Source organism: Chaetura pelagica, unplaced genomic scaffold (genome assembly GCF_000747805.2).
Source record: "Chaetura pelagica isolate M959 unplaced genomic scaffold, ChaPel_1.0 scaffold648, whole genome shotgun sequence".
Classification (NCBI taxonomy): Eukaryota; Metazoa; Chordata; class Aves; order Apodiformes; family Apodidae; genus Chaetura; species Chaetura pelagica.
The window spans coordinates 534,620-554,146 of NW_009954321.1; the positions used below are offsets into that span (position 1 = coordinate 534,620).

Sequence of the window (19,527 nt, forward strand, 5' to 3'; positions counted from 1 at the left end):
ATATGGAATTGAAATTTCAGCATGGGCAAAACACACAGTATAATAATTCTTTACTTCTATAAATTACAAAATTCTTTCATGCCCAATATCTGTATTATTAACAATTCTTAACAGATTAATCGGATTTTGCAATGGGGAAAATGTCTCCACCTTTACTAATAATATACACCAGAAGGAAAGTCAAAGGCTATTCTGAAAATAGTTCCACATATATTTTACACACTTACGCACAAACAAAAGACAGTTGAAACTCAGCATTATCTTTTCTTTTTTTTCAGAGCTCTCTCATTTCCATGACATTCTGTAATTTGCATGCAAAAAAGCAATCAGTACAAACAAGGGACTAAGTAAAAAAACAGAAAAAGCCAGCCAAGCACAGAGTAGAAAACAAGAACTCTCTCATGCATAGAATAGCAATAGACAAAAACAACAACAACAAAAAGGAGATGAACAGTGTGTGTTGATATCTGCAGAAGGTGTAGGCAAGAGACATGCATTAACTCTAAGCACTGTGAGTATTAAAACCTTTGTATTTGAAAAGCTCTCTTTTTTTTTTTACAGGATATTAGTCATTTAGAATTAAACTTGTTGTTTATCAGAAAAATACCATGTACTTGAGTGATGTATTTGAAAAAAAAAAAATCATAAAATGTTTGCATCAGGTGCATGGATTTGAGAAACAGAAACAACCCGTGAAGTACCATGAGGTTTTAACTGTGAACACAGGAACTGGACCATAGTATTGAAAACCAAAGCTGAACACCTTAATTACTGACTCAGTCAGGAGTATAGTTTTAATTTCATTCTAAATACAGAACACTAGAATTATACATCATAAATTAAACATGAGCAATTTCATAGTCACACCTGCAACAACCATTCTGCAACATAGTGCAGAACCTTGGTGAATATAATAGCTTCTCCTAATGCCAGCCCTCAATATAACATTTATAATACATGGTGTCTAGAGAATGTGACCCTATTCAAATACACACATTGAAATGTCTTGCTGTCCAACATTCTCATACTGTAGCAACTTTACTTCTGAAAGAATAAAACTGGAAAAGTAAAAGATGTATGCAAAGAATAACAGAAATTTCATGGTGGGTTTTCAGCATGGTGAACAAGAAGAATGGACTTAAAATTCTAAGAACTATACACTTAATGGAGCTATGCACTTAATAATGCAGAGCCAGACACAGCCAAAGATACATACTTACACAGTTTTAATGGCTTCTTGTTATCTTTTAAATTTTTAAAAGTAACCAGAAAAGAACAAAGTAGCATTTGGAAAGGCAAACAGCACACATTTCTCCAAGTAACTTGCACAAAGAGGGCAATTTCTTCTCTGGATTAAACTGAGAAAATTTATGTTACATTTTTTTAACAGCTGCCCTTTGGGAGGTATTTTGTACAGATCACTGTTCCAAGTCTCAACAACACAGTGCATCAAACACTTCAACACAAATGACTGATCTCATATCATGTCTGATTTTACAATACAGTGAAGCATAATTGAGGCTGGCTATTAAAAATAACCTAAGTAATTTTAGTATTTATACAGTTGTGAATTTCTCTGAAAACCATAAAAAATTATAATCATGTTGGAATACACATTATATACAATTCCTTTCACAAAGAGGCTGACCTATGTCTAAGTTAATATCCAACATGCTTTCTAACACAGCTGTGTATCTGTTTCACAATACAGGGGCTCTGGTTGCCACCTCCTCCAACCAGAAGGACTCTTCCCTGATGGAGACATGGCAGACCCACCAGGCACCCCTAACAGTCTTCTAGTATGAAAGAGACGTTTTCTGATACTAAGACATGATGGACTAGGAACCAATGAAACAAAAAAGGAGTACACCTTCTATAGAATAATGATTACCCAAAGTCTGTTTTTCTACAATTATTTCTGATTTTGTTCCACTCTAGCTTCTCTTCACCTTTCATGAAGGCTCACTTATTCCCCCTCCTTGAGTATTTTCCTTACAAAAATGGGCATAAATTACAAAAATACCATTTTACTGTGTTTGAGACATAAGCCTTCAAATATATATGCTGTCTTATTGTCCTGGCCTAAATTCTAGAAAAAGTTCATGTAATAAATATTAAATATTAACTAAGCAATCAGGTACCTCAAATAATGAGGAAAAGAGAGGATACTAAAGCCTCTAAAATCTTGATGCAAAGACAATTTCTTTATCAAAGGCTCTCAGGTTTGGTCTCTTTTAGCCTCATGTTGCTGCACACCCATAAGTCTCATTAATGCTAATTATGGTCCCTAAGTCAGTTTAAAAAGGGGAAGAAGTGATTCCTGCATCATATGTCTCCTAAAGGCAGTGAACTGTCTTGCTACAAAAGCTAAAGGAATGTCATGTGCAGAAGGAAGTTCTTACATTATTTACAGTATTATTCAAGAATTTATTCTATTTTTATTGCAATCAATGCTAAGGAAGCAACATGATGCATTTTAAAGTCTCAGTAGTTGACTACTATATGCTTGCAGATGACTTTCCTTGGCTCAAAGGAAATGAAATAACATATCTCCTGTCCAGTTAGCTAGAGAGTAATTATGCCCTCAGAAATAATTAAAGTCCAGCCATATTAATTCTGGTTTTTATCATTCCCTTTGATGAAAGACTAAGGTGCTTTAGCTCCCAAATACATTAAAGCTGCTTATAAATTCTCTATGGTCTTGATTTGGCAGAAATTATCTGTGGCCTTTTGGACGGCGTGCGTGTGTGGGAGGCACGGAAGCTGTGGATGTCGTTAGCTTTTTGGCCTGGGAAAGCTGTTCATCATTTTAAAAGTCATCCTGCAAGTTGACACCATTTTGTAAAACAACAGTACAAATCCTCTAAACTTAATAAATCTGGGCTAAAATATACAGCCATTGTTCGAGCCAGAATGTTCTCCTTTGGTAATGAGAAAAGTGGGAAAGAGGAAAAAAAAAAAAAAGAAAGGACCTTTTACATTAGGTTAAGTAGACTCCATGGACCAAGTAATTTAGAAATCTCCATAGTAACAATCATTCCTTGAGTTAGAGTGTCTGTACAAAAAGGGAAAGAAATGAGATTAAGGCTGACTGCTGAAATAACTAAGGTATTTGAAAAAAATCACCAAGTGGGTTGCAACACCATGGAATCTGGTAGTGCATGTTAAATGCATTTATGTATTTATCTTTAAACTCAGACAAATTAGTCCACCCATCCATTACCATTTATCCTTCATTAGTTCATTTTTTAAATTAAGGATTGAAGATCTGCAGAGTGAAATTACCTCCCCTTTTTAGGGCCCACCCTCAGATCCAAATATAAAATAAGCAACCCTTTCTTATTTTAACTGTCATCTTTATGCAACTGACTCCCAACTGAAAAAAAACCCACAAAACTGTGCTGAATTATCACAGTCTAGCAGACATTAGCTGAGGCACAATAACATGTTGTACCTGTCTCCTCTTTTTAGTTTAAAAATAAACTAATTAAGAATTACAATGAACAATCTTCAGACCTCGACATTTTCAGTGAAATAAAAAATAAAATTCTTCTATGTTGAAATTAAAGCATAACTATAATGATTTTTCTGATAAATGTAGTGACAAATTGGAAAGATACAGCCTAACAGTCATCTGATGTATAATTTGATAAAATAATCTTTGAAAATTAGAAAGCTGTCAGCACAAATAGAAAAACTAGAATTCCTTATAGAAAAGAGATTTTGAAGGTAAATGTGTCTTTAAAAAATACTTAACTGAAGAAGTATCTCTTTTTATTATAATACTTTGCTGTAATAGATGAAATAATCTATTTTCTATTTCCCCTTATTACTGTCTTGCTTACACCACATGTTCACTCATTTCCTTGTTATTATTCTACCTTAAATTCCTTTTATTTTCATATTGTACTTATTTGTAGAGTGTATCAACAGGGCAAAGCCCTGGTTGACTTTGCTTTCAGATCATAACTGTTACACTCATGTTTTAACAACAAAAGACGGCACAAACCTCAGTCGTTTCACATCTAACTACCTGATTTGTGATGACAATCAAGTACTGTAATTAGAGCTGCAAGTAACTCAAATTTGCATCTGGAGGTGAATGACAGGTGCAAATTGAGCCCACAAAAGGGGTGCCAACTTTCTTTGAAAATTTACATGTACAAGTGCTTTGTCACTGAAGCAGCTATTCTGACACTTCAAGACTAACTCCTGCTGTGTCGTTTATAACACCATATTGCTGAAGTGTCACACAGAAAGAATGTCTAATCCTAAACCTCTTTACTCACAAGATTAATCACACAGGCTGGATCTTGATTTGCCTTAAATCTGAAGGAACTTCATTATTGAACAGTAGATTTGTGTGAATTTAAGTGAGATCAGAAACTGGGAATGTAGGCAGAGTTTTGCTTCTCTGCTTCCTCTTTTTAGGTGCAGCCTGGAACTCAGTGTATTCTCAGAAATTAAGGCACTTCATGCTCACAGGTCCTGTGGAGAGCAGCCCAAGTCATAGAATCACAGAATGGTTCAGGTTGGAAGAAACCTTAAAGATCACCTAGTCCCAGTCCCCTGCATGAGCACCAACAACTCTCATTAGATCAGGTTGCTCCAAGCCCCATCCAACCTGGCCTCAAACACTTCCAGGGATGGGACATTCACAGCTTTCCTGGACAACCTGTTCCAGTGTCTCACCAACCCCACAGCAAATAATTTCTTCCTAACATCTAATTTAAATCCCTTTCACTTTGGAAACATTCCCCCCTTGGCCTATCACTACATGCCATCACAAAAAGTCCCTCTCCAGCTTTCCTGTAAGCCACTCCAAGCTTCATGTCAACTCTCTTTAAATCCCACACCTTTTGCAATAGACCACTCTATAAATCCAGTTCCCTTTCTGGAAGGTTTTTGGTAACATGATCTGTCTTTCATGGAGTCATGCAGCATTACTGGAAAAGCAGGCAGATGGGTACAGACTGCTGGGTGAGCCATGGTGCCCGAGGGGCCTTCCACAAAGCCAAGCTCAGCCCTGAAGCTGCACAGAGTGGGCACCTCTTATCCCTCTGGATGTCTGTCTGCATTGGGCACCCTTACAGCAACCTACCTGAAGGTTATTTGGGTGGATGAAGCTCCACTCTGCACTGCAGTGCAGGTACCAGAAGCATGAAAGAGATTTGCAAGGATTGATTCAAAGGCAGCCTGGGTACTTTTTTCCTAACTTTCCATAAAATATAAAGCTAATATTCTAGGTGAGCTGCCTGCTAATCCCTACAGGGCTGCAAGGAAAGCACAGGTCGTGCATGGAATATACTCAGTACAAGTAGGAAGCAATTCAGTGGAAGAGCCAAGAGCCTGATAATTATTCTAGACTTTATGGCTCCTGTCTTAGCCAAAAGGGAAAAACACTTATATTGGAGATGGGAGAGGAAGACATTCATTTATTTCCTTTCCATCAGAAGTATGGAAAGGAAGAGATGCTTGTAACAAAGCAGTAGTTGTCCCACCCACTGGAATTACATTTGAGGAAAAGGATGCTTCAAACTGAGCAGGACTCTGTCAGCCAATGGTGACACAGAAAAACAAAGCCCAACAACGCAGCTGGAGCAAAAAGCTCCAGAGGTGAGGAAGGGGCAGGTGACAGACATGACGAATGATATTTGTAAGCTGTTAGATTGCCTTTAGTTTCAGCATTCACCACGTGAGTTCCACCTCACTTGCCTATATAAAAATGCAGCTTTTAACATTTTACTTACATTAATAATTCATATTGTTTTACAGATAGTCATATTCTTGTATGACATACTGCTATAACGAATTGAATGCAACGTTACCCAGCTGTTCCACCACCTGAGCTTTCAGATCATGAATCAATTCTCTCTCTCCAGGTAATGACTACATTCCAAGTCCTAATGAAGACTTATGCACATGCTTAACTTTAAGCCTCTGAGTAAGTTCTCCAAAGTCAACAGGCTAAAACTCCTAGTAATATAAAGATAGATCCACTACCATTAACAGAACTGCTCCTATTTGCCTCTGGGCCAGGAGGTCATCTCAGAAATAAAAGTTAAGCAAGAATAAGAATCCCAAATTTCTAACTTTCCCCAATTATTCTGTGAATAAATCTAATCCACAAATAGAATTTCACAAAAAAAATTATGGTTGCAAAGGAGCTCTGAGATCACCAAGTCCAACCATGAACACAAAAGAATCCAAAGAAACCCACAAACAAACAAGCAACCCAAGAAAATCCCACAAAAACACCTCCCACCAAAAAACACCCATGAAAAACCCCACAACTTCAGCCACTACAGCATGCCCTGAAGTGCCACATCTACGTGTTTCTTGAATACATCAAAGGATGGTGTTCTCAACCACACCCTGGACAGGCTGTTCCACTGTCTGACCACTCTTTCAGTATGGAAAGTCTTCCTAATATCCAATCTAAACCTCCCCAGACACAACTTCAGGAAATTTCCTCTGTCCTGGCATTATTCACTTGGAGAAGAGGCCAACACTCACCTCCCTACAACCTCCTTGCAGGCAGTTCTAGAGAGCAATGAGGTCTCCTCTCAGATTCAGCCCAAAACGACTGGACAAATAAACACAACCTTTGTGATCTTGCCCCTACATATATTTCTCTGGAAAAAAACTAAACCAGAGCAGCGGTCTTGGCAGGGGAGATAGCTTTGGAATTCTTGCAAAAGTCCTTACCTTTGCTAGGCACAAACACTGTCAGTCTGCCTTCTGCTGGAAAAGCCTTCTCCACAACTAATTCTATTAACTAGAGGGGCTGGTGTTACAGCAGCTATATAGTTTTGTTTATGGCACAGCTGAGCATACAGCCCAGCTCTCTAGAGACCCAGTTTCACAGCCTAAATAGCAGAGCAAAATGGTCTTCATGTAACCATGTAATTGAACATTGCAGAGAAAATCAAGTTAATTGTGCATAATATTTTCATATAGAGTTTGGAATGAAGTAAGTCCTCCCACCCCTCTCCTCAGTGTACTTCATGTCATCTGGTTTTAAGCCAAAGGGTTTTTTTAATTCACTGTACCACTGCAACCTGTGCAGTATTTTACTATCCAGAAATCCACATTCTTGCAAACCACAGAAATCATAAATAATTTGCATGTTTTCTTACTTTTCTGAAAGAGCCACTGTCAGTAAAACTTCTCCAGCTTCCCCACAGAGCTGAATTTCTTCAGAGAAATGGTAAAGGGGAGGAAAGTGTTTTGTGTTGTAATCCAGCCCTCTCACAAACACTCAAAGGGGCACGAAGTTCATAGGCTAATCACTTTATTGATCAACCTTTCAGTTCCCTTGTATTAGCTCCAAATCACTGCATTTCTTGCCATGTTTTTAAGTAGTGCACAGAAAAACTGATTCTAAAACGACTGGCCAAGATAGGTGTCATGTATACTGAGTCATGCACAGGAGGCTAAATTAGAACAGCACTCTCTTTCTTTAATTGTAAAGGCTTGTCTTCAGCTTTGGCCAGAAGTTCCCAATCATCTAATGCTGATGCTGGTATCTAAATCATGGAGTTTCCTTCTTACTGTCATATCCAGGTTTGTCTCTTGTAATCTCAAGGACAGTGATAATACTTCTGATACATTACATTCAGCTGCACAGCCAGTCCTATTTAAATGTCTTAAAGCATTCACATAACAATGTTTCTTCCTGGAAGGTCCAGGTGGATGCTTTTATTTTAGTTACATATGGCTATGTAAATATATGCATACATTCACACTTACAGGCAGGTTCTATATGACTTTTTAACATAGAAGAAATTTGTCCTACAAATTTGAAGCTCTGAGCATTATTGAAATAGAAAGAAGTTTTAAAAATAATACTGATACTAATAACCTGGTGTTCAAAACTACAGCCTTTCCAGTAACTTGGATCTTTAAAAGAATAAAGATACTTCAAGTCAAGTTTCTCTACTATTTAAAGCTTTCAAAGCCTCTTTAAAAGACTATTTAATTGAGACTGTGGTCACCAGCTTCTAGAAACATAATTATATCTGCTCTCATTACCACACCTTTTGACAGAATCAAAGTGCATAGCTATGAGAAACAGTGATGGGAGAGCTGAGGGGGCAGCACTTATGTAAAAGGCTGTCAGAAGAAAAGTGCCTTGCCTCACTTATTTTCTCATATTTACATACTGTATTTTTAGAAGAGCATAATTTTAGGCAGGAAAGCTCAAAACATCTCAGCAATGGAGCACTCACAAAACAAGAACAACACAGCCAGCACTTGAAGATTAGTGGGATCAAATACTTGTCATAAGAAAAATAATTTTCATTTTGACATGTTTTCAATATTAGCATGGCACTTGTTTTGAAACTACAGTTGACTTGCTCTGCATGTTATACTAAGGATTCCCAAATGGATAGATAAAATCCTTATACTGAATGGAGCATGAAAGGAAATCAGCACATCACTTCCAATCTAGCAGAACCTACAGACAGGTAGTGATCCTTGGGACCACATATTTACCCAGCTACTGTCGACTCCTGTACAGACAAAAAGCTCAAAACCCTTCTAGTAGAAACTTTGCCTTCATGCTTACTATTTAATAATTGAATAACTTAACACAGAAGCTGGTGAACAGGAAATGATCACCAACACAGAAGAGATTTACAAAATGTCAAGTCTTAGGACTACAATATATGATTTACAAAAAGCATAGCAAATTTAAGAGCAAAATGTCAGAGTAGCCCTTGCTTCCATTATCACAACAGCCATTTAGGTGAGAGTTGTCAGGTTTGGGACAGCATGACATTTCTAATTCTTTGTTTGCTGACAATAACTCTGTTCTCTGGAGGAAAACAGCAAAATGCCCAGCAGATAAAAGCATAACATTTCTCAAAATTGGACAAAAGGTACTCAAACTCTCAGAAATCTACTAGCTTAGGATCACAACATCAACACAGATACCAGGGTTTTTATACTGAGCCATGTTTCTCTTTAAGTTGATCCTACTGGAATAAAGGTACTTTCTTTTCCCTAACAAGTACAGAGAATTTACATAGTAGTAACAACTAATAATGACAGTCCAAGATTTCACACATGGGTCCTTTTGATTACAAAAATCAGTAGCTAAATGGGTACGAATACGGCATTTCACAACAACTACACATAATATTTAGTTTCTTTATAATCATTTTAAATTTTTTTTAGTGATAATTATTAAAGTTTATTTAAAAGTAGCCCTCTGTATGACCAGGACATAACCTCTTTAGAAAGTAAGGAAATTTGTGAGAAGTATCTCTGCGAACATCTGAGCAGAGATATTTCACTAACCACAGTTAATGAAAAAATACCACAGTAAGCCAAGCTTCATCCTGCTGAGCAGAATTAATGCCCACAGCAAGCACAGCAAACCACTGCCACCAGAAAAATACTTCACACTAACCAACCACCAAAATAACTGGGAAAAGTGCAAGCTAGTTCTGTAACAGACAGCTAGTGGCCTGTTCCTACCAGGCAGCAAGGGTTGCTTGTGCTTATAGACCCAACTCTAAAGATAATCTTGGTCCTGGTTTTCACTTCAGCACCAGTAATGAGTCATTTCCATAGCAGGACACAAAAATTTGAATTTACAGTTTTATTATTTCAGTTTGTTAGCACTGTGGATTCAATGAAGTTTTAGGAATGTTAGACAGATCCATTCCAACTCTTCAGCTAAGGGATTACTAACTAAATGGCAAAGACATGGTATTTAATGTAGATAAAGGGAACAATCCCATTAGCTTCAATAGAGTCTGTGAGTTTTTAACTCATGCCTTCAGATATATAGATGCACCAAGGGTAGACTAACTTCACATTTTAGATGTAGGAGAAAGCTTTAGAAAGGCATGTGGGCATAGATGGCTTCTACATCTGCTGTCAGTGTGAGTTAAGAATAGTTTTTCTCCTGGGATTTTCTGTGTACAATTTTGATCTATCTGATGGAGAAGGACTAGATGCAGACATAATAGTTTGAAAGCAAAAGAAAATGAACGTAGCAACTCCCCAAAAGTAAATAATCAAATGTAGTTACTTTTCTTTTATTCATTAAATCTGGTTTCCTGGAATCAATAGAGTTCAGGATCACTGATGAATGATATTAAGTCTTTTTATGTTAAAAGTTTTTGAGAGTTCTATTCAGTTATCACTGTAATGCAATCTTATATGTTTTTAAAGTAATTACTATAATCCGAGTTCTATGTAGACAAAACAAAACTGCTTAAGAGAAGAAATTTAATAGGTTTATATTGTCAGAAATTGTTAAAAAGCAGAGATTATTCATGTTTCAATGCAAAGCAGTAGAGACAACTTTACAGTTACTATTCTAGATAAATGAAAACCAATTATTGTTCATGCAGACAGCTACAGTGTGACTTCTGCATGACAGTGTCTTAATCTGGAGATGAATCCCACTCCCAGTTTCCAAAAATTAGAATTAGATAGACATGGGTGGTGAGGAGTATACATCCCTCACATGAAACATTTTTTTAAAATTTCATTTCTTGACATAATAAATTTTTATAGTTTTATAAAACTTGTCAGGTCATTGTTAATTTTTGCATGGAGTTCATTTCATGCAGCCAGGAAGAACTGAATTTTTAAACTCTCATTAAAGTGGACATACTGTGTAGAATTACAATGACATGTCTGATACTGTATTTTCTTGAGTATTAGTGCAAGTCACTGAAAGCACAGATGGGTGATTCAAATAAGCATGTGTCATTTGCAAAATTCACAGAACCTTTGAAGTCTTCCAACTAGTTGAATCCATTATGTCAAATAATAAACTGTAGAGCATATTTTGGGTTTCGAGCTTGAATTGAAGGCCTCTAAGATCCTCCCCTCCTATATTCCTTCAGGGTAAACATTCCATTACTGAGGTCTATGAAAGGAGAACAAGATATCTAAAAACCTGGATCCTTTTGGTATCATGAGGTTCTGTATACTGTCTTGTTACACGTGCTTACCCAGGCCAAAATGACCAGTAATTTTATACCCACCAACTAAAATTTCTCACTTCAAAAATGCTCCAATGTCCTTTTGCTAAAAAATTCATTTTATATTTGACTTTTCATTTTCTTAAAAAGAAAATTATGTATTTAATGGGCCACAGCTGTCTGGAAAGTACATATTTGATAAGCGTACAGTACTAATTTGGAAAATGAGTATGATTTACTTGATGAGTCACAATGAATGTCAGTAAATATATATCCAAGTTCTTTACTAGTTTTGAAAGTTGCATTACATCGAAATCATACTTAAACACAGTAATATCTTGCCTGAATGGAGACCAAAGCTAACTGCTCCCATCTTCCTTACCACATTCATGCTTTTGGATTATGAAGTCCAGAAGCAAGATAATGCCAGAGAGTGCAAATACTGAATGCAAAAGACTTCCCCTGTTTAACCTACTTTATTGAATAGAAAACTGATGACAGGGCAATGGACAGCTCCTGCTGCAGATAAAATAGCAGCTCCATTAAAAGCAGGCACCTCAGGCACTGGCCTGGCTATGAGCGACGGGAATACTTCCAGCTGCTCTCTCCTTCAGGCCCAATAAAAATGAGTCTGCCTGGTCAACCGTCAGGAGAAAACATGGATATTGATTCCCAGGAAGGAGACAGGCTGCACCACAGCAGCAGGAGCAAAGTGCACGGACACGACTGCATCTGTGCCCTGGTGAACACCACAGATTACTTAACAAATCAGTAGCCGGCAGGACAACCCTGTTTATCAAGTCTCCCTCTTAAACTTTGTTTTGAGGAAAATTGTATGGAACAACTCTGGCAGTCTTGAAAACCTTTGGATTTCCTATATTTCAACATAAAGGCAAGGAAGGCATATTCCATCAAGTCATCCCGCATTTGACAAAGCCATGCGAATGACTCACTGCCAGAAACACGACATTTCAGTCAGCTCTGAAAACATACCCATTGATAGCACTAATTTTAAGATAATCAGGTGACTAATTGGGTGACTAATCATGATTGTTAATAGAAAAAAGAAGTTCACATTGTGATCAGAGGCAAATCTCAGCTACCAGAAATGCACTAAGCCATAATGATCCTATACTTGCTTCTTATTGCTAATATAAAAAGCTGAAGTTTTGAAAATTAAGGGTAAGTATGTTTATTACCATCATAAATGATCAAGCTGTTTTAGCTCTGATGACATTTGAAATGCTATCTTTAAAAAAACCAATGAAATAAACACAAACAAAAAAAAACAAACACCCGCATTAAGATGACTATTAGAAATATGCTAGAGATTGATTCTTTGCTTGTTAATAGTAATGACTGACATAGCAAACAAATGCAGAATTATCTTTTTCTTTCCACTGTTAAACCTGAAAATGAGTGAGGCAGGCAGCCCTTGCGTTAAAACCCTTCCATTATAACATAGTAGCTAGATTATAAGGAAGGGGGGATGGTGGTGGTGCTGTATTTATGGCTCTAGATCCATTTTAGTAAACCATGACTCCCTGAAATGGCCCCAAGGGAATATAAACACAGTCTTTTCTAAAATGAAAAAGCCAGAAAGCCAGGACAAGGCCCATATTACAAAAGCAAGTTGCAGTTATGCCCTACTTTAGAAGCCTAAGTGGAATTCATATGGTTCATAAGCCTTTGGTAGCCTTTTGTAAAAGGATGGATTTCTGTTTTACCATGTTTTCTGAAACACACGCTGATCCTAGCTCAACATTTTGCTATTAAAAATAAGTACTTCACACAGCACTTAGATGTCTGAAATCTATTAAGAAATATTGCAGGCACTTGCACATATATAAAAAGCATTTCTCAGATGCAGTGCAGCATTTTATTTTTGAAAGAGTTAAAGGGTAAGAGTAACTTTACATGTATGTTTCCTTGGGCTTTGGAGGATGAAAGGGATTAACAGAGGGTCACAAGGGGAGTATGGAAGAAGAAATGCAAATGGGAGAGTACTATTGGATATAGCTTATCCTTTCCCTAGGCAGTGGCTAGAGGTGTCTACAAGAGGAAAAAAGGATTGACTACTTCTTGCTGCATGTTTCCAACAGTTTTTGCAACAAAAGGATGAGTATGGTCAAAATGGGATTTTCTTATTCTCTTTGTTACGAGTAAAACTAAGGTTGTGATGTCCTTTATGCAGAATTTGATTTAGTGTAAAACTCTTAGCTCCTTTAGGCTAAGAGTTACTGGAGAGGCTGGATAGGACTTTTTGTGCTCCTTGTTTTATTAGAGGATTTGAAATAAAGCTGAGAAATTTATACCATGCAGTTACGTGCTGCTTTTTTGGAAAGAATATATTTTAAAGAAGATTTCCAGTACTCCTTGAGATTCATGCACTGAAACACTGACCTGGATTTATGACAACTGAAATTAATACAGACAAAGCTATGGCAACTGTCTATCAGGTATTTACTATGGCAAAATGATTCTTCATCAAGTACATGTTGTTATATTATCACTTTTAAAAATGTCATTAGGATGAACAGGGAAGCCATAAGTGCAGGATTCAGTTTGGAATCCTTCCTATTACTTACAAACAAGAAGGAATCATGTTCCTAGAGACTTCACCCACAGAAAAAGTCCTACTGGACTGGAAAACTTCCCATTGCTAAAACAGATCTTCGTACAGATAAAGACAATGCGTGATCCAAGTTACACTACTCTTCTGCTGCACAGCCAAAAGAAAAAGAATTCCAACTTTTGGAGAGTATGCCCCATTACTCCATGAATATCTGATAGACTGCAAACATGGCACACACAATATTGCAACTAACAAGGTTTCCTAAAAGCCTGCATTTCATGAATAGTAGAAAGCTTCTTCTTAAAAATATCAAGCTATGCACTTTATGAATCATCATTCTAAATTCTGAAATATAAATACATTGAAAACAATGCTGCAAAAAATGTCTAGGCTTAATGACAAAGGTGGAGATAAAATTACATACATGTCAAAAGCCAGTATACTCATGGATTTTTCAAGAGGGTAGGAAATTTAACACTGGCCTTTGGGCCTGCTAAGCATATAATGACATAGTAGTAGGAGCAATATGTGCATTTTTGACTTTCAGATTATAAGAAGCACAATGCAAAGATTCAAAATATACAACAGATGGCAACCGAAACGAATCAGAATCTGTGGATGTAAGACATGATACAACTATGCTAAAATTGATTTCTAGACCTCACAAAACAGGAAAGTGAACAGATATGTAAAGAAATGAGAAAATAAACAGATATGCCAGTGAACTGTTTGAGATTAAACCTAGCATCCAGACATCATATGATATAAGTGGAAAAAATAGGAGGACCCACTGCAGAAGCAATGTATCTTAAGACAGAACCTAGGTGTAACATAAGGCAACTTGAGCATAATTCTGCAGAGTGGTCAGAAACAGAAGCTTTGTGCAGCTTTTCAAGGCTGAGCAGAGGAAAGACAAAGTCAAAGGTTCAACTACTGTGCAAATTCAACATTAATTGCAATTTATAGGGTTATACAGACTCAGGGTCTTCTGAGATCTGAGCTAGGAGCAGTTGGATAAATTTTGAGAGGCACAGAAGGGAGTTAAGCACCGTTTCCACTTTTGGCCCTCACTTCTCTCTACCTCAAACATATCTTGTGTTTATCATTGTTCTTACAACACCCGTGTGTGTCTGAGTAGTTCTTTTAACTTAATGAATTTATGATCACAACCCACCTTTGAAGTACAAATGTTTTTTGCATTTCCATTTGAGAGAAAAGAAAAGGGTTTGCTTGAGGTCACATACAAAAGTGTGGCAGAAGCAGTTTGAAAATTTCTCATCTCATTGTACATTCCTCCTTCGCCAAACCTGCATGTACTTAAAGCACTGAGAAGTGACATGCATTTTATCCACCTGCGAGATCTGCCAAAAAACCCACCCAACTTTAAGAAGGCTAGTAGTTGGCTATTTCAACATAATTTTGCAAAGAAAATTTAAAAAAAAAGTGGGGATACTCATTAGTGATCAGTTGTTAATAGCTTTGTTTCTGGGAAAGCTGCTCAACATCCCTTTCTCTACCTTACTGTGTCGCTATCTTAAGCCAACTGCTATTAAACAGTATATTTTTCTTATTGTTTCTCCTAAGCCTTTTCTTCCAAGAAACACCAAGGAACAGACATTTTTTTCCCAGTCATTTACACTAAGCTTTGACATTTTCTGCATATTTTGTGACCTTGGGAAAAGCAGCTTCATGATTAACACAAAAATACAAGACAGACCTCACCAAGAAGTCTAAAAGGTTTCTTATGAAGCCTTATAATTTAGCCCCTCTATTATAAAAATTCTCAAAGTGAAATTATTTTACATAATTGGAAGTGTATGCTCTTTACCTTTTTCTGCTGTTTATTCCTTTCTTCCTCTGTGTGGCTATGATACTTTTTACAGTGGTGGAAATACTGAAAATATTCTAGGTTTCTTCTAGTCTTTCAAATAGGAAGTTGTTAAAAAGCTGGAAAGGTAAGCATCCAGATGCTACTTCCACTGCTTCATCTCCCTTCAGAGTTCATAATAATGTTTTCCCACTTGGTTTTAGTCACAACTACTCAGCACAGAGTAATCTCACTGTATGAATAAAACCAGTTATTGCACAACACACCACAGAAAACATCTGCTGCTGTGCAGTGGGCAAGCATGAAAGAGCTGTACCCTTCACATCCCTGTTGAGCCCTGCTCTGTAGGCTCAAGGCAGGCATAATGAGTGTACAACTAACACTGACTCAGGTACAAGGACACATTAAATGCAGGTTTTGTGCTTTATCACTTTTCTCCCTTAGAAGACATATCTAACCATGACACAGTACAGCAGTATCCTACTTGGAACTGCAGATTTTTTGGCTACAACAAAGCACAGCATGTCTATGTCATTCCATGTGCCCTCCACTGGGAACAATATCATGCATGTGTGTTGGCCTTGCACATGCAGTCTCAGAGGTCATTTCTATCTTTCATTTTGAGAAGCCTGTGGAGGATGTAGTCTGCTAAAAAAAAAAAAACAACAAACATAACTTAAGCGCAATATCAGCTATACTGAAAAAAGAGTCTCTGTAGAAAACAAAAGCAGCTGCACAAGGCTAGACATGCACCTGTATCTTCATGAGTACGTGGCACAGATGATGCTGCACAGGGGACACTTCCCTCTCATTCAGGCTCACCCTCAGTCTCCCACACTTGGTCCTGGCAGGCTCCCTGGCTTAGTACTTGTGTTCTTTTGGTAAGGCCTGAAACAAGAGAGCTTTTATTTTTCTCCTGCTAACTGGCTGAAAAGTATTTTCCAAGGCTTGCTGAGAAACAGCTATTGTAATGTTTTTGAGTCACTACGTGCTGCCACAGGGAGTGGGGGGAGGAAGAAGCAAAACTTCCAGCTCTCTGTGGAAAAAGGGATGCATCCAAAAGCAATAAACGCACCCTCTTTATTTCCCACACCCTGTCAAAACAAGACAAACCTCTGCTACAGAATCAAGTAGTGAGCCCAGATACGAACTTCAAACACCATAACTGACGCTTACCCATGCTAAGGGTAAAATCCGTTTGAAGTGTGCAAAAAAGCCTTTCTTCAAGATCCTGTCAGGCAAGTCACCTTGCATTCTTCTTACTCCTCCTTCTCCCTTCTGTTTACACTTCAACCTTTCCAAACTTCTACTGGTGTCTTTAAAACCACCTTAATTACTTATTTTTTTAATGTTTCAAGTAAAAAGAAATATCTTTGCTCCAGTTTAAAGAAAAATGCACTAAAAAGTGGGTTTTCCTGCAGCTGTCCACCCATCCTTCCACCGCAATTCTCCTTGTTTGCTTGTGATCTGAATATTATTCTGGCTGCAGCAGAGAGACTACACTTCTTACATTTACTACTACATCAATAGAGTGTTCTTTTATCTTTATTTTCAGGTCTCGATACCACACTAACCCAAACCTCAGCAAAACTATAATTTTGGTTCTGTATCTTGTTGTCTCCTGTCCTCTGCAGCTCATCTTTGTGTGCAACTCTCTCTTTTCAAATCCTACCTTTTTGCCAGGGTACATGCAAGAACTTTTTGCATTGTTCCCTGGAAGGGTAAGTACAGACACTTAAGAAAAGAAACCAAAATATCAAGAAATGAAATCCAGGTCTTTATCATCACAGTTCAGAACACTTTATCCTGGCAATTGATGATTAACTTTCATCATTACACTTCGTAAATCATCTTCAAACAAAAGATCTATGGGGAGATCCCCATGCTGGATGTTTTTTCCTTTTTTTCTTTTTCTTTCCCCCTCCCCCCATAATCTTTGCCTTTGTGCTGATTTTGGAAGTCCTTTCCAAGGTTTTTGGAAACTCACATCTACTCTTTGCATTTTTTGAGTGATTTTATATATAAATGAAAAGCATATATATTTTGAGGAAGAAAGAAGGGTCTCTTCTGTTAACTCCATCAATATTGCTTTTGTTTTTCCTACAATTCCCAATGATTCCATAGCATGTTTAGAATGGATTTTTATGTCTTTGTCAGAAAGGGAGTTCTGGAGCTGTCACAAAGTCCAAAATATAAATGGGTCACTAATACTCATCACCTAAAAAAAGAAAACAGCCTAACTGTAAAGTCCTACTCCTCTCATTTGTTCTGCTTTCACTCTATTGAGTTTATAAAAGTCAATTCCAATGAAGCTATTCCTAAACCACTAAAAAACAAATCTGGCTCTATACTTACTCAATTTTCATTTAACCAGTCCATCGTGATTAAGGAATTTTACTTCACTGCTGCCTTGAAGGGGGATTTTGCCTGGATATTCTCTGTAACCCATCTCCCATCCACACAGCAAAACTCTTCACTCAGGTGTGGGGTAACCAGAGTGTTCTTGTTGCTCCTTTTAGGTACAGTCTAACACCAGAATGCTGCTTACTATAAAATAGTAATCCACAGGCTTTGTACTGAGACATGCTAAACCTCTTGGGTAAAAATAATCCTCTCACAGCTATTCAACATTTCTCCTTGGTCCACAAAAGACAAATTTTCCTCTGCTTCTCATAAAGAAGCATAGAACATCTCAGCTTAGTGGGTCACCATGAACCATGAGGGTGACATCAGACATCCTATGGATACAAACAAGCGCTGACAGCACCAGCTCTGAGACAGAAAGGTAGAACACATGCAAGGGTGAATTTTCAATGCAGCTGCCAAAACAGGAATTCACATAAAGGCCAGCCTCCTGTTCAGAAGACTCTTCTTCCAAGGTAGACTAGACTTCCAGAGGGAAAAAACCCCACAAGCTGCTTCCTTGCTGAAACAGAGTTTCTAAATGCCAGCTGGCTTGCTAGATTAGAGGCCCCATGAACCTCCTTTTGAATTGCTAAAATCAGTACTATTAGCAGTTTGATGCCATACAACACTGCAACTGCACAAACATGTTGCCAAGGCAGATAGACACCTGAGAGTATAAGAGAAACAATGCAATTGTTTGTGGTGTTTTAGGGTGAAAATGTACCTATCCCATGAATCATTTGGTTGTGCAGAATAAAAATATTTCATTTGCAATTACTGTAGCTAGAGATTCAGGTTCATGACACAAATTTTACTAGAGAAATCTTGTCTTTCCTGCTAGTATTAAATTACCAGTTGCACTCATTTTTATTCAACTGGTTCTTTTTTCCCAGAACCTTACCATGAATTCTTCATCATGTGCTGTTTATAAAATATTCAAGAAATATATAACCTTGCTTACAAAGACATATTTCCCTCTAGCACACTTCTCACATAACGACCAGAACCATCAGGTATGAATCACACCATAAATTAACTAGAAACTACAATTAACTGAGGGAAGGGGAAGAATAAAAGAATCTAAAGCAATATTTAACAAGAAACTCTAATAGCACAAAAAATCTAACAAATGGCTAAGATGATGAGGAACAGAAGCCTAACACCTTACACACCAGAAGGCTCCCATACCGTAGTGCTCCCTGAGGCAATGTGCACTCAGCAACCAAAGTTCAAGGTAAATTTCATTCCAGAATCACTACCTTAGCATTGAAAGTAAATATACAAGGGGTCAGCATGGTCTTCTAGTAAAAGTCAGTGGTACCTTGATGCTTGTGAACCCTTGGCAAAGCCATGCCTTTTTTTGGTATGTGAATGAAAAGTTGCAATTAATTCAAAATGCAGTCACTTAATTTCTTAGCTATCTCGACAGCTAACGATGTGCCATCCCTTCTTCTTTCTCTACACTTATTCCCTATAGAATATTCAGTCAAATTCAAGGTCTTGATGTTACACTTCAAAATGCTCTAAGGAACTGATTTGAAACACCTGTAGGAAGCCCCCTCTTCACAACGCTAACATCCCATGAGAACCATGTTCCCCAGAAACTTTGAAGCTGTCATCCTCAAATATGACACTTACGATTACAGGACAGACAGGGCTATTTCCACAGAGAACTTCAGCTTGGGTTCACAGCAGAGGAGTTTACAGTGACCATAAATATAACAAATTAAAATTGACTTCTGCAGCTTAATATTCTTAAAGGTGGAAGA

The 19,527-nt window shown here is 37.5% G+C and overlaps 1 protein-coding gene across 7 annotated transcripts in view; it reads right to left on the reverse strand.

The window, feature by feature from the left end:
- The window catches only part of NLGN1 (neuroligin 1), a 293,532-nt gene that overhangs the window by 198,366 nt on the left and 75,639 nt on the right, over positions 1–19,527 (reverse strand). The window lies entirely within an intron of this gene.